Genomic DNA, 11,620 nt, shown 5'->3' with positions numbered 1-11,620 from the left:
TTGAGCATGATACAGAGTTAATGCTATTCAAGCTGATTACAAAACTAGGGCAACCCAGTTAACTTGGCTAGTTAGCCAGCCTTCACAGCATTGTTCTGAAGACTCACTGCACACTGTGAGGATTCACTGTTTCATACAAACTCAGTTGGTGCTACCTTGAGGAATCAAGCTACTTATCATGGCATTGCCTTGCCTGGTACAGATTAGTCTGGAAAATACTAGCAGCAAATCTTCAAACTACCAGTGCTAGTTCTGAAAAGTGAAAGAAATTTGATGGAAATTGTCTACCAAAAGCTACAAAACATAGACACTTACTTTCCAGATGGGACAACACAGAACTACGGAGTTCCTCTGCCATGACTTTCAATCTGCCATGGTCCTTGCAGACCTTCAAGGAGAAAATTATCCTCTTAGATGATAAGGAAGTCTGTCTTGGATATCACCAAACAAGAAATGTCTGGAAAATGCTTAAAACTATTGAATTATTAAACCAAAGCAAGGAATGGTGCTAAAAAATGGCAATACCTTGTGCAAAACTGAAGTAACTCAGCAGCATCAGAAAAGTATGTGTATCATCAATCTTATACAGCCCATATAATAAACATTTTATTAAGCATTAAAAATGTCTAGCTAGTCAACCAAATGAGTGATATAAATGCAGGCCAGGAGCCAGCTGGATCTTCAAATCAAAGCACTCATCCTGCAACAAGTGTATCCTATTCATCAAGTAAAGGGACAAATGTAATGTTACAGCCTAATTTTCTGTGCCAAGGAACTTTGCACTTACCGTGCCCTGTCATACTGTCATCTTCCTTCAATGGAGCTGTCAGATCCAGCAACAAGACCATGCAGGAGAGCTGCCTCGAGTGCAAATGAAGGGGGAAAAGAGTGAGGAACTGCAGAACTCCATGGTATGTTTAAAAGGAAAGTAAATGAATTCTCACTTTCCCCCTTCTCTACAGAAGGTAAGCACGTGCTGATGAGAGACCTGCAAGGCCATTAGGAAGTTCAGCATTGGTAAATATGAGCTTAGATTGTAAACTAACCTGAAGCATTGACATTTCCCTGCAAAGACATTTAGAAATAAGACCTTAAGTTCCACCTGTTCAGGGAAAATTCCTTCTTGGGAAAGAACAAAATGAAAGAATAAAAGGAACGAAGAAAAACATCAAAAGAGGGAAATCCTGAGCAAATAGTAGTTGGAGTTAAGTAAAAATTACCCTAGAGGTGGGAACAGGGAGACACACAGTCATGGACAAGTATTTTGTTTTAAAAAAAATAATTAAATCCAATGATAGCTAATTCTTGTTGCCACTACAAGTTAATTTCCTTCCAGTGTGAACTGCTTGGTAGTAAAGATGGCATGCAACACCTCCCTGAAGAGACGCTAACATTTATTGCCTGGTCTTGGTTGTAAGACATGGGTCTAGGTTGCAGGCTAACATCACATGTTCACGGATGAGTGCAGCAGTGCCTGGCTGTGTACTTCAGGAGGAGAGAAAGAGGCAAAAGGGAAAAGGCTGGGGACTTCTCTCTCCTCTGCCTTGAGCTTATGTCAGCAGTTTTTTCATTACCAGCATAAACCTAGCAGCACAGCAGACAGGCTCAGCAAGGCTCTTGTACTTACAGGCCATTTAAGGGGATCAGACTCCAGCGGAAAAACTGTGTGTATGTGCAGTAGCACATATCTGTCTGCATCACACATCCTGGTATCTGCAACACCTGTCTTCTAGTTCATTTGGTCCTGGATTTCCTACATGGATGTTTAGGCCATGGTCCCAGGTAAGGGGAATTTCAGTTTGCTCTGGCACAGCCTCATAGCCTCTCAGCAGAAAGCAAGCAGCTTTGAGAATGACACAAGAAGGACACGGTGAATCAGTGACAAAGGCTGTAATCAGTCACATTTGGCAACATCTTTCAGGCAGCCTTTGGATTTCCTGTGCAAGTAATTCAGACAGTTGATTCCTGCTCAGCTCTAGGCCAAATTTGGCAAGTTCAGCCTATGTCTGGGGACAAGACTGGGCAAGAAAAGCAGAGTGGAACATGATGTGGCTACATGTACTGCAGCTCTCACACACTCCTCCTTTCTACTTGTCACATTCATCCCTTCGAGGGATGGGTGTTTCCTGTTTGCCTTTTCCTCTTCCCCTGGGTGTGCAACAGGAGAGAAAGGGAGCAGCCATTTTTCAATGCTGACTCAGTCTAATTCTTGTCACAGCTCCATATTAATACGCCCAGGAGACAGCGTTTTCTACAACTACACACTTTGCTGACAATCTAGAAAGGGTTCAGCCTCAAAAGGACTGAGCAGATGGAGGATACTGCTATCCCTGGCAGTCAGCAAAAAGGCTACCAGGAAGAAGAGGAAGTAGAAGGGCAGAGAGTTGTTGTTCAAAGGGGTCGAGAAGAAAGATTTGGAGAATGAAGAGAAATCCAGAAGTGCAAACCTAAGTTACAGGGTGCCTAGAAGGTAGTGATTTCCCTGGTGCAGGAACAAGCCCTCACTTGCAGAAGCAAACTGCCGAGGCTACTGCAGAGAGTAATGCTGTGATGCCTAACGGCCCTCTGTCACCCAGTAAAGGTTATCCCCTCTTGCAATCCCTGTGTTTGAAATGGTTCTTTGTTTCCTTACAGAGGGAACCTATGGCATTTTTCACACTTACACCAGCCTGAACTCACAGACTTGAGGACAGCCAGTATCCAGCAAGAATGCAGACCCTGACTGGGTCTTCTGTGGGTATTGTGGATGTCAGAGTACTTGTCAAAACAGATCCTGCAAAACCACCCAAAACCCTCACACTTAACAGTGCATAGAAGTCCTGATAAACTCTGCTTCAATGTCAGGGTAGGGTGGTTTGATTTTCAGTGGGTGGGCTGCCAACTCCAGAGGATGGCACAATGACAGAAAACTGCACTGAAACCCAAGTGCTAAATAAAGGTAATGACCGTCAAGAAACGCAAATTCCAAAACATAAGCATCCATTTACAAAAACTGTAAGCCACTACAGTCTGAGCAAAAGCAGATACAGTGAAAAGGAGCAACATGGATAGTACTGCAGAAGGGCTCCATGATGGAGACAAGGAATACAAGGTCAGACTTGAGCATACACTGCATTTTGGAAATGTTGCCTTAGAGCCAGAACACTGTGGCTGTGAAGCTTCATCTTGTTACCATTCTTTCCCCAAACCAGGATCACTGCTTGGATTTCATCTTCTGTTGGAGTGAACATGGCATGGCAGCACATGGTAGGAATTAGCAAGGAACCACTAAAGAGAATAAGGCAATACAGCTACTCTGGTAGCAATTTCAAATGTAAATATCTCAGGTTTATTTCAAAGTATTTGGAGTGGTGTTGCTTTAAAAAAAAAAAAAAAAAAAAAAAACTGTTGCAGAACTTTTGAAATGAAATAGTTTCTTTAGTCACAAAATAATTTTTCACCAAAAATTATGCTAGAAAATATCCTTAGCAGTTGACATACTTAGATGAAAATTTAAATAGGGCTCTGAGGCTTGAGGTTCTTGACATGTGTTTAAGATTATACATTAGAACTTAAATGCTGCTTGAAGTTTTTTTCATTGTACTGGTTCACTGAATCACTTCGATTTCTCTTTTTTTAAAAGCAACAGCTCCAATTTTACTAGAATACAAACAGTGAGAAAACTGCTAGCAGCACTGAGCAGAACTTTAGAGAGGAAAATATAGACAAAATACCAGAGAAGAGAGATGCATCAGACTGTGCAGTATTAAGTAAAACAGTGAAACTTACTTTTTCCTGTTTAAAACTGGAAGCACTAGAAAATAAACCTATCCTGCCATAACGATGTCACATGGTTGTCAGAAGTATCTCTTCCCTAATTAGGGTTTTCTCTGACCAAAGAGATCAGACACATTAAGCAAAAGCAGTGCAGCCTAATATTTGAAAGCACCCTTCAGTCTCAGCCAGACTGCAAAAACCACATGAACATGTGGCTCATCAACAGCACTGCAGGGGCTCACACAGTGCATGACATTGACTTATCTCTAAAAGGGCGATGAAGTACAGCCAGACAATATTTTTTCCAAGACAGAGGCAGAATACACCAGAAATCATTGTCCTTTGCTGCATAAATCCTTTTACCTCAGCTGAGTAAACTTATATTTACTAACATACAGAGTTCACATCTGAGTCTCCATGTGCCCCTGTTTTTGCTGACTGCAAATTGTGTTTGGCTTTCTGGCACTTTCAGCAAGATGGTTCAGCCTGTTTCAGTTGCAAAAATTTCAACTTTTCCATTTACTGTCTCCAGTTTGGATTTTAGAGACATATTTCCAAGAGTTTAGGCACAGTGCCCATTTTTCACTGATTACTTTATGTTAGGAACATGAATGATACAGCCAAAATAATGAAAACCAACTATATTATCTTGTAAATTATAGAACTTTGAAAAATGAAACTATAAAGTAAGAAGTAATTAAATAAGCAGTGGTAAGAGACATAAACCATTAAAAACAACTTAGTATAAACATTTTGGCCACTGTGCTTTAAGCTATAAAATGCTGATTTTAGAGTGAAAATTTCCTTATCATGTTGCTATTGCCCTAAGTAGTAAATTGCTGATATGCAGACATCCTGAGGTGAAAGATGTGGGGACCAAAGCTGGAGAATACACAATTGCCCTGAGAAGTGTGACTTACAGACTTCAGGCACAGGCTTGGATCACTCCAAGAATTGTGCCCTTTTCTTTCATCATATTCCCTGTCCCGAAAAAAGCTGGCAAAACTGAGGCCAGATTTTGTCTTTAATGTGCAATTGCCCATGTGGCTTTCAATGAGAGTTTATTAGTCTGGAATTTTATTCTGAAATGAAACTACAGCTTTGAAAATAGGACCAATGACTTAAAAAGTACACCTCAACCTCATGCTGAGAGACCTAACTGATGCACAGAAATTTGTAATAGCAGCAATGACAGGTCTCCAGCATAGATGTATCTCTGGGAGTGGTACACACATTAAAGTATCTGTCTTGGAAAATTTTACTTCAGAATGTGGAAAAACCTGGCCCACACTACTTAGGAGGAATAGCAGGAAGATAGGTGAGCATCACCTCACTCACATGCTGGCATGTGGCTTACTGTAAGTATATGTAAGTCTATCAATTTTAGGCAATGAACTCCACTTTTAGAGTCCTCAGGAGAAAAATGTTCAGTCATAAATTCTGTTATGAAGAAGCAGCAGGCCAAGGAACTCCATTGCCCTGGGAACTCTGCAGCTCACTAGAAAGAAGGCATAGAGAGAACAGTGAGCCCTGCTTCACCTGCACAGTATACACAGCCAGAGCAGCCTGTGCGTGCTGGGTCCAGAAACCAAACAACGCCAGGGCCTTGGGAACATATTACGGTCTCTGATGTCTGTTAATATTCACTGCTATCATTACCCATGTTCACTAGATTACCTTGCATGCACTTCACCTTCATTTAACTGTGCATTTAGCCCCAGGAGACAAGGCATCTTTTTACAAAGCAGAAGCCTAATCCTGCTTGCTCTGTAGAACATAATCAGACCAATTTACTCATGTGAAATCATCTTCTTCTTTTCACATGCCTCAGTACTAGAACAGAACATCTCACATAACACAACAGAGTTTAGGTTCTCCCATGGAATTTTAAGAACTACATCAAAGAATTCCTTTTCCCTTCTGGGAAATTAAAAAAAAAAAAAAAGTAAAATGTCCAAATCTCAGAATGTGCCCCATTAAGCATGCAGAAGAGAAAGTTTTTGTGCACTTACTACCTCCCATCTTCCTACATCAAAAACATTAATTTGCTTCTTTTCTTTAGCTCCCCTCACCAGCTTTGGATCCTGTTATTAACTCTGAAGTTGACAACAAATGCTTCCTGCCTTCCCTGAGAACAGGCTCATAGTATCAAGCTCAGCCTGATGTATGATTAAGTATTGTATGTAAGTGTAAAGATGCATGTATGTAAAGGTGTATGTTCCAGTCATGCATTAGTCTAATTTATAGGAAGACATTTACAGAATAAAATCCTCCCCAGTTAATGGCACTTAGATATTTATCAGAAAGTAGCAATGAAACGTCCAGAGTTGTGCCGGCAATGTAGTAATAATCACAAGTGTGCCACAAAACAACACGATTCAGTGTTGTCCAGAATGTTCAATATTGCAATGAAAAGCACAAATGGTAGTTCAAATACATCTTCTCTACAAATGCATTGGGTCATTTACCTTGACAATGTGAACGTGCTCTCATTATAATGTTCAACTTGATTAGTGTGTAGTCTAACATTTAAAAGTGCACTTCAGATGGAAGAAAGTATGAATGCATGATTGGTTCCTAATAAATTGAGCAAGCCCCTAATGAACTGCGAGGGATCTATAAGAAACTAGTAGACACTAGACATAGACACTCAAACCCAGAAAAAAAACAGAAGCGGTAACAGCAATGGGAAGACAGAACAGAATTCCCTAAATACATTTATACTCTGTACTGTAACACTGATTACTATATGAAGTAGTAGCATCAAATAGGAGGGTGTATAGTTCTAGGAGAAACACATTATTAGAATTTTGCTGGGGAAAGGATCATTGCTATTAAAAGTTAATCTGTAAATGAGCACTTTGTGTGATGTGATTTGGACTCATGTTACTTGTATAACATGTATCTTATAATGGAGCAGGAAAATAACATTCCCTCTCCATTGGTGGCTCGGATGTTTTCTTCAAATGACACTTTCATACAAAAGCAAGTCAGAAGAAAAGTAAAATCTCTATTCAGGGGATTGGGCTTATTTTAATAGGCAAGATAAAATAAAGAATTTAGCTAAGTAACAATAGAGTATAAATCCATAGCCATTTGAAAGGAGTTGACAGATAATTCCTTTTTGTGAAATAGGATATATGGTTACTTAGCAATTAACTTTGATTACATACAAGGAAAAATGAACATAACAAACATTGTCTTACTACTTAAATGCATGAGGCTGCAAAACTCTTCTTTGTAGAAAAATTCAGTTTCCTCAGTGCAAGACACTACAACTAAATTTCTACACTGAAGTAAGGGTGGGGGTGGAATTAGGGGTGGAATTCCCTACTGCTCCCCTTATCCAGGCATCAGACTGCCTCAGAAATGACAGAAGATATTTCACCCTTATTCTGTTTCTCTCTGTGCTTAATCTTTGCTGTCTGGACATCTAAGCATAGCAGGTGGTTTAGCTTTTTTCCACTGTCTTCCCTTGATGGGAGTTTGCAGGGGAGAAGTAATTATGAGAAGACACATAAATAAATAAATAAATTTAAAAAGCGCTGTTAGGCACTTCCTTCTCCCCCCCCCATCCCCCAAGTGGAGTAGCACTCCATGTCTAGAAGCCTCCACTTCAGATGGGTTGACTTATTTATGCACCCACAAAACAATGTAAGACTGGACAACGGTGATCACAGTGAGTTAGCTGCAGTGCGGCAGTGCTTATGTTTTCATCTCTGACACTACTACATGAATACATTTGTTCTTCCCTAACCATGATTCCTACCTCCCTGTAGCTGACAGCTACATCCTTCTGTCACTGAATCAGTAGCAATGGAAGAAGGGTTTCAGGATTGCAATGTTTTCTTTTTCTATTATGTTTTATGCAAGCAAGAAAAAACAACAAAAGCCTCACATGCAAAACACAGTTCTTCAATCATTTGTTTACCTGAGGGAGATGCACTTCATCAGAAGGTAACAGCATGATCATCTACTAGTAGCAGTATCTCTCATGAAAGCTGTAGATACCAAACAGGAGCAGGATAAACTTAATGATACACCTGCACAATAGACCCTGTCAGCCCACCTCAAATTTGCAACAGCAAAACAAGAAGAAATGGTAACCCTTTCAAAATCAACAGCGACAACAAAAGCTGAAAGCAGGTTTAGTACTGATGCATCTGCTGGTTACTGGTAGCAGAGCCAACACTTCCTTCAAAAACCAGGAAAGTACCATTGGATAGAGAGCATGATTTTACCAGTCCTTGAACGGCCCACTGGACAGGATGCAGAATTAAGCTTAAGGAAATAAGGGCCTGCAAAAAGGCTCCATGTATAGCTTTGGGTAAATTGTGCCATGCTTCAGTTTTTCTGTCTGTAACTTGAAATTGTTTAAGAACCTCAACTGAAAGCAGCCAGCATTTGATGTTGCTGCTAAACGTTCACCACTGTCACTGCTACAAAGAAAGGGAAAACAGGAAAATATTTGATTCAAGAGAGAAGCAGATATTTGCAGAAGATACAAGGAGAAAGTATATTTGTTGGGACAAGAAACTACAACTTCTCCTTATGAGGAAAAAGAAATAGAAGGCATGAACTATCTGAATGTTCACACGATGTATCATGGACATGTAAAGCTGGAGAATGGGCTACATGGCCACCTTTGCCATAATGATGAACCACCACTAATAAATCCATCCTCTCCATATTCCAAGCAGCCAGGTTTCTGAACAACTAATGGATTCTCCCCTACCCTGCCCCAGAAAAAGACAGGAATAGCTATTCTGGAGTAGTTTCCTATGTGAACAATCTCTTTCTCTCTGAAGAGTAACTTTTTTGTTTAGTCCACTTTGAAGTGTACTAAGTTAGACTGCAGAAAGGCGTTAATTGAACAGAAAAAAGATAAAAAAAATAAAAGTCTATTTTGAAAGGCAGTGTGAAAGAGCTATTTCCATTTATACCATCTCCTATTTCACAAAAGCTTCCTCTGCCAGGTTAAACCCCCAGTGTTGGTGGAGCTAACAGAGAATGTCCATACACAGCACGTTGTAGAGTCCAGCTGTTTCCGAAGAGGTTAGTTTAGCTACAACAAGCAGCTAAGTTGCTATTGCTCAGTCCTCAAACCCCCTCGCATAGTAATACTCTGCTTCTCCAGTATTACATTGCTTTCAGTACCTGGCATATTCTCATCCATTCCCTTATCACTTGCAACATTTGAAGAACTAGGGCCTGCTCTCAGAGTGAAATTAGCTTTCATCAGTCTGGTAACAAAATATTTTTTTTTTATACAGCCTATGTGTTCCTGGCTGAAAATATCTGCAAACTTCCTAAATAATTGCAAACAAACCCACTTAACAGATTTATTTATTTTTTAATTGTTGAAAGTGAACAAAATATCCCAAAATAAATCCTGTCATAGCATCTTTTCTGGTGCTCATTATAAATGGTTAGGGTTTTTTCCATTGACAAGAGAGACACAAAAGCCAAATGAATAGGGTGCAACTAACAAGAAGATGGTAAGGACACTGCAGGAAATTTGGCATTCGCCTTTGAGGAAATTGTTCAATGCTTCAGTCTTCCTTTCTACAAGACAAGATTGATGATGACTGTTTTGGTAATGGTGATGTAAGACAACAAGTTCTGTCTAAGGGCTCAGTTTTATTCCTATTGCTACTTCTCAAATTAGCATAATAGGTTGGATAGGTTGTGAACTCCCTGGGGAAAAACAAAACAAACCCAAACCAAACAAGTAGGGACACAGGTATTCTGCCTGCTGCAAAAGTGGTGGAGTTTTAGGTCAAGTTAACCTTCCTTTTTGTTAAGCACAATTAGAGTTTTCACATTTCCTTGTAATCCTGCATTTCTGGATAGTTGTTGGATAGAGGCAAATTCAGCTGGGTCAAGTAACCACGACTGCCTCATTTAACTATGCCTCTCTGCCCACTACAGTACTGTGGCCCTTGGGATCTCTCAGCTATAATGCTCTGGGGGCTGTGGCTACAGCTGCATTATGTCTATTCTTACCAAACGCAGGTTTTATGACTCACAGAAACTCATTTGTGTGTGTGAATTACTGGTTTTTCAATTGACAGTGAGGGAGCAAAAAATTATCTACAAAAGAAAAGCTTATCTACTTACATTATAGTCTCACACATTTTACTATGTGTTTACTGTCAGAAGGAGTTGCAGTTAATATCTGAATCTCTGCCAGACTGCTGACAGACAGAATATGATCTATCTTAAGATATTTTTTTTGTAAAGTGACAACTGCTAGTCTGTAAATACTGTGTGCAATAATAGAAACACTCATTTGACATAGCTATAGGTTTCAAAAATGTTTGTAGTTTCCTTACGTTTTGCATTCTGTTTGCAATTCCAACCAGCAAACGCATGATCATTGATGCCTGGAGTTGCTACAGCATATTTTAAGATACACAAATGATAGAAAATATTTAGTTCACTGCCGTTGTTAAAAAGGTGCCTTGTTGTCTGGTAGCTTCAAATTTACCTATAATTCCTGTCAAAATCAAACACAAAGCTGGAATCTCTACACACATGGCAACAGACACTGAGGAAAATCAGAGCAAGGGAGCATAGTGGAAATCTGATAAATTTTCCAGCTAATTACAAGGCTTATCTCTCAATAAGGCAAACAAAAGCAAACCAACCTGAAGTAAATGGAAGAGATTCAAGCCACACTAGAATTTTCCCTAAATTTCACAGTACAATATCCCCAGGTTTTACGCAGCATGTTTAAACTTAGACATTTTTAAACTTCAAAATGAATCCTTATACTGCAGGGAACTTAACTGGCATGTACAAGGCATCCTAGGGCATTCTCTACCCTATTTCTTGTTTGCATCTCCTGGAGCCCAACTCTTCAAATGACAACATCAAAATCATTACATTCTGTTGCCTTTCCTGGCTGTTGCAGTTTTCCCATATTCCCCTGTCTGTTTTAGAGCATACAGTGAGACAGCATTGGATTATGTAATGAACATCCTTAAACAAAAAAAAAAAACACCACTCAGAAAAGCCTCTTTATCTTCATTGTCTCTGCTAGGGTGCTGATCATACATCCATCCCATTGAAAAACAATGAATATTACTGATTTTTATTGGTTTTAATACAGCTGTGTATGGAAGAGTCATTTTCTGCTTTGGTTCCTTTAAACTTGCATGTGTTAAAGGAGAATAAATGTATGTTTGCAGGATGGCAAAACACAGCCACCAGAAAATCTTAGACTATAGTCAGCCCTATTCAACTCTTTCTTTTTTTTTTTTCCCTTTTCCCCTTCACTGAGCTTTGCATAAAGCTAACCCAAACCCACATGGATTTCTATAATATCCAAAAAGAATGACAATGAGTGATGTGATGTAGGTGGAAACTGCCTGAAGAAACCTAAATTGTAACAGGAAAAAAAAAATTGACATTTTAGATTTTAAATGTTACACAGTTTTTATAAAGCTTCAGTCAATTTATTTTATTTATTCTAATGAAGAGCATTACAACTGCTTTACTGCACTGAAGCAAGCATCGATCACACCATTAATCACACCTTGTGAATAGTCACAAATCAAGTTCTAACAGCAAGCACTGAATCAGGAGCAATGAAGCATAAACTCCTTCACAATTTATGATCTCTCCAATTGCATCTTTTCAACCATTAAATTGCAAGATACCATAAATTTTTATCTTCTTCACTTCAGTCACATTATTGATTCTGCCTTGTGAAATATAGAATAGCTGTAAATCTAGGCTATTGAATTAAATTTAAAGTCTTGACTTCAGAAAAGAAACCCAACACACTGCCATGGCTGTTAATTTACTCTGAGGAACAAATGATAGAAACATTAAAATTTAAATGGACAACAGGGATTTC

This window comes from Neopsephotus bourkii, unplaced genomic scaffold (assembly GCF_033783945.1).
Source record: "Neopsephotus bourkii isolate Nb327-2 ecotype Australia unplaced genomic scaffold, CSIRO-AGI_Nbou_v1 NB_196, whole genome shotgun sequence".
In the NCBI taxonomy this organism is placed as follows: Eukaryota; Metazoa; Chordata; class Aves; order Psittaciformes; family Psittacidae; genus Neopsephotus; species Neopsephotus bourkii.
Note: the sequence above shows the minus strand (reverse complement) of the source record.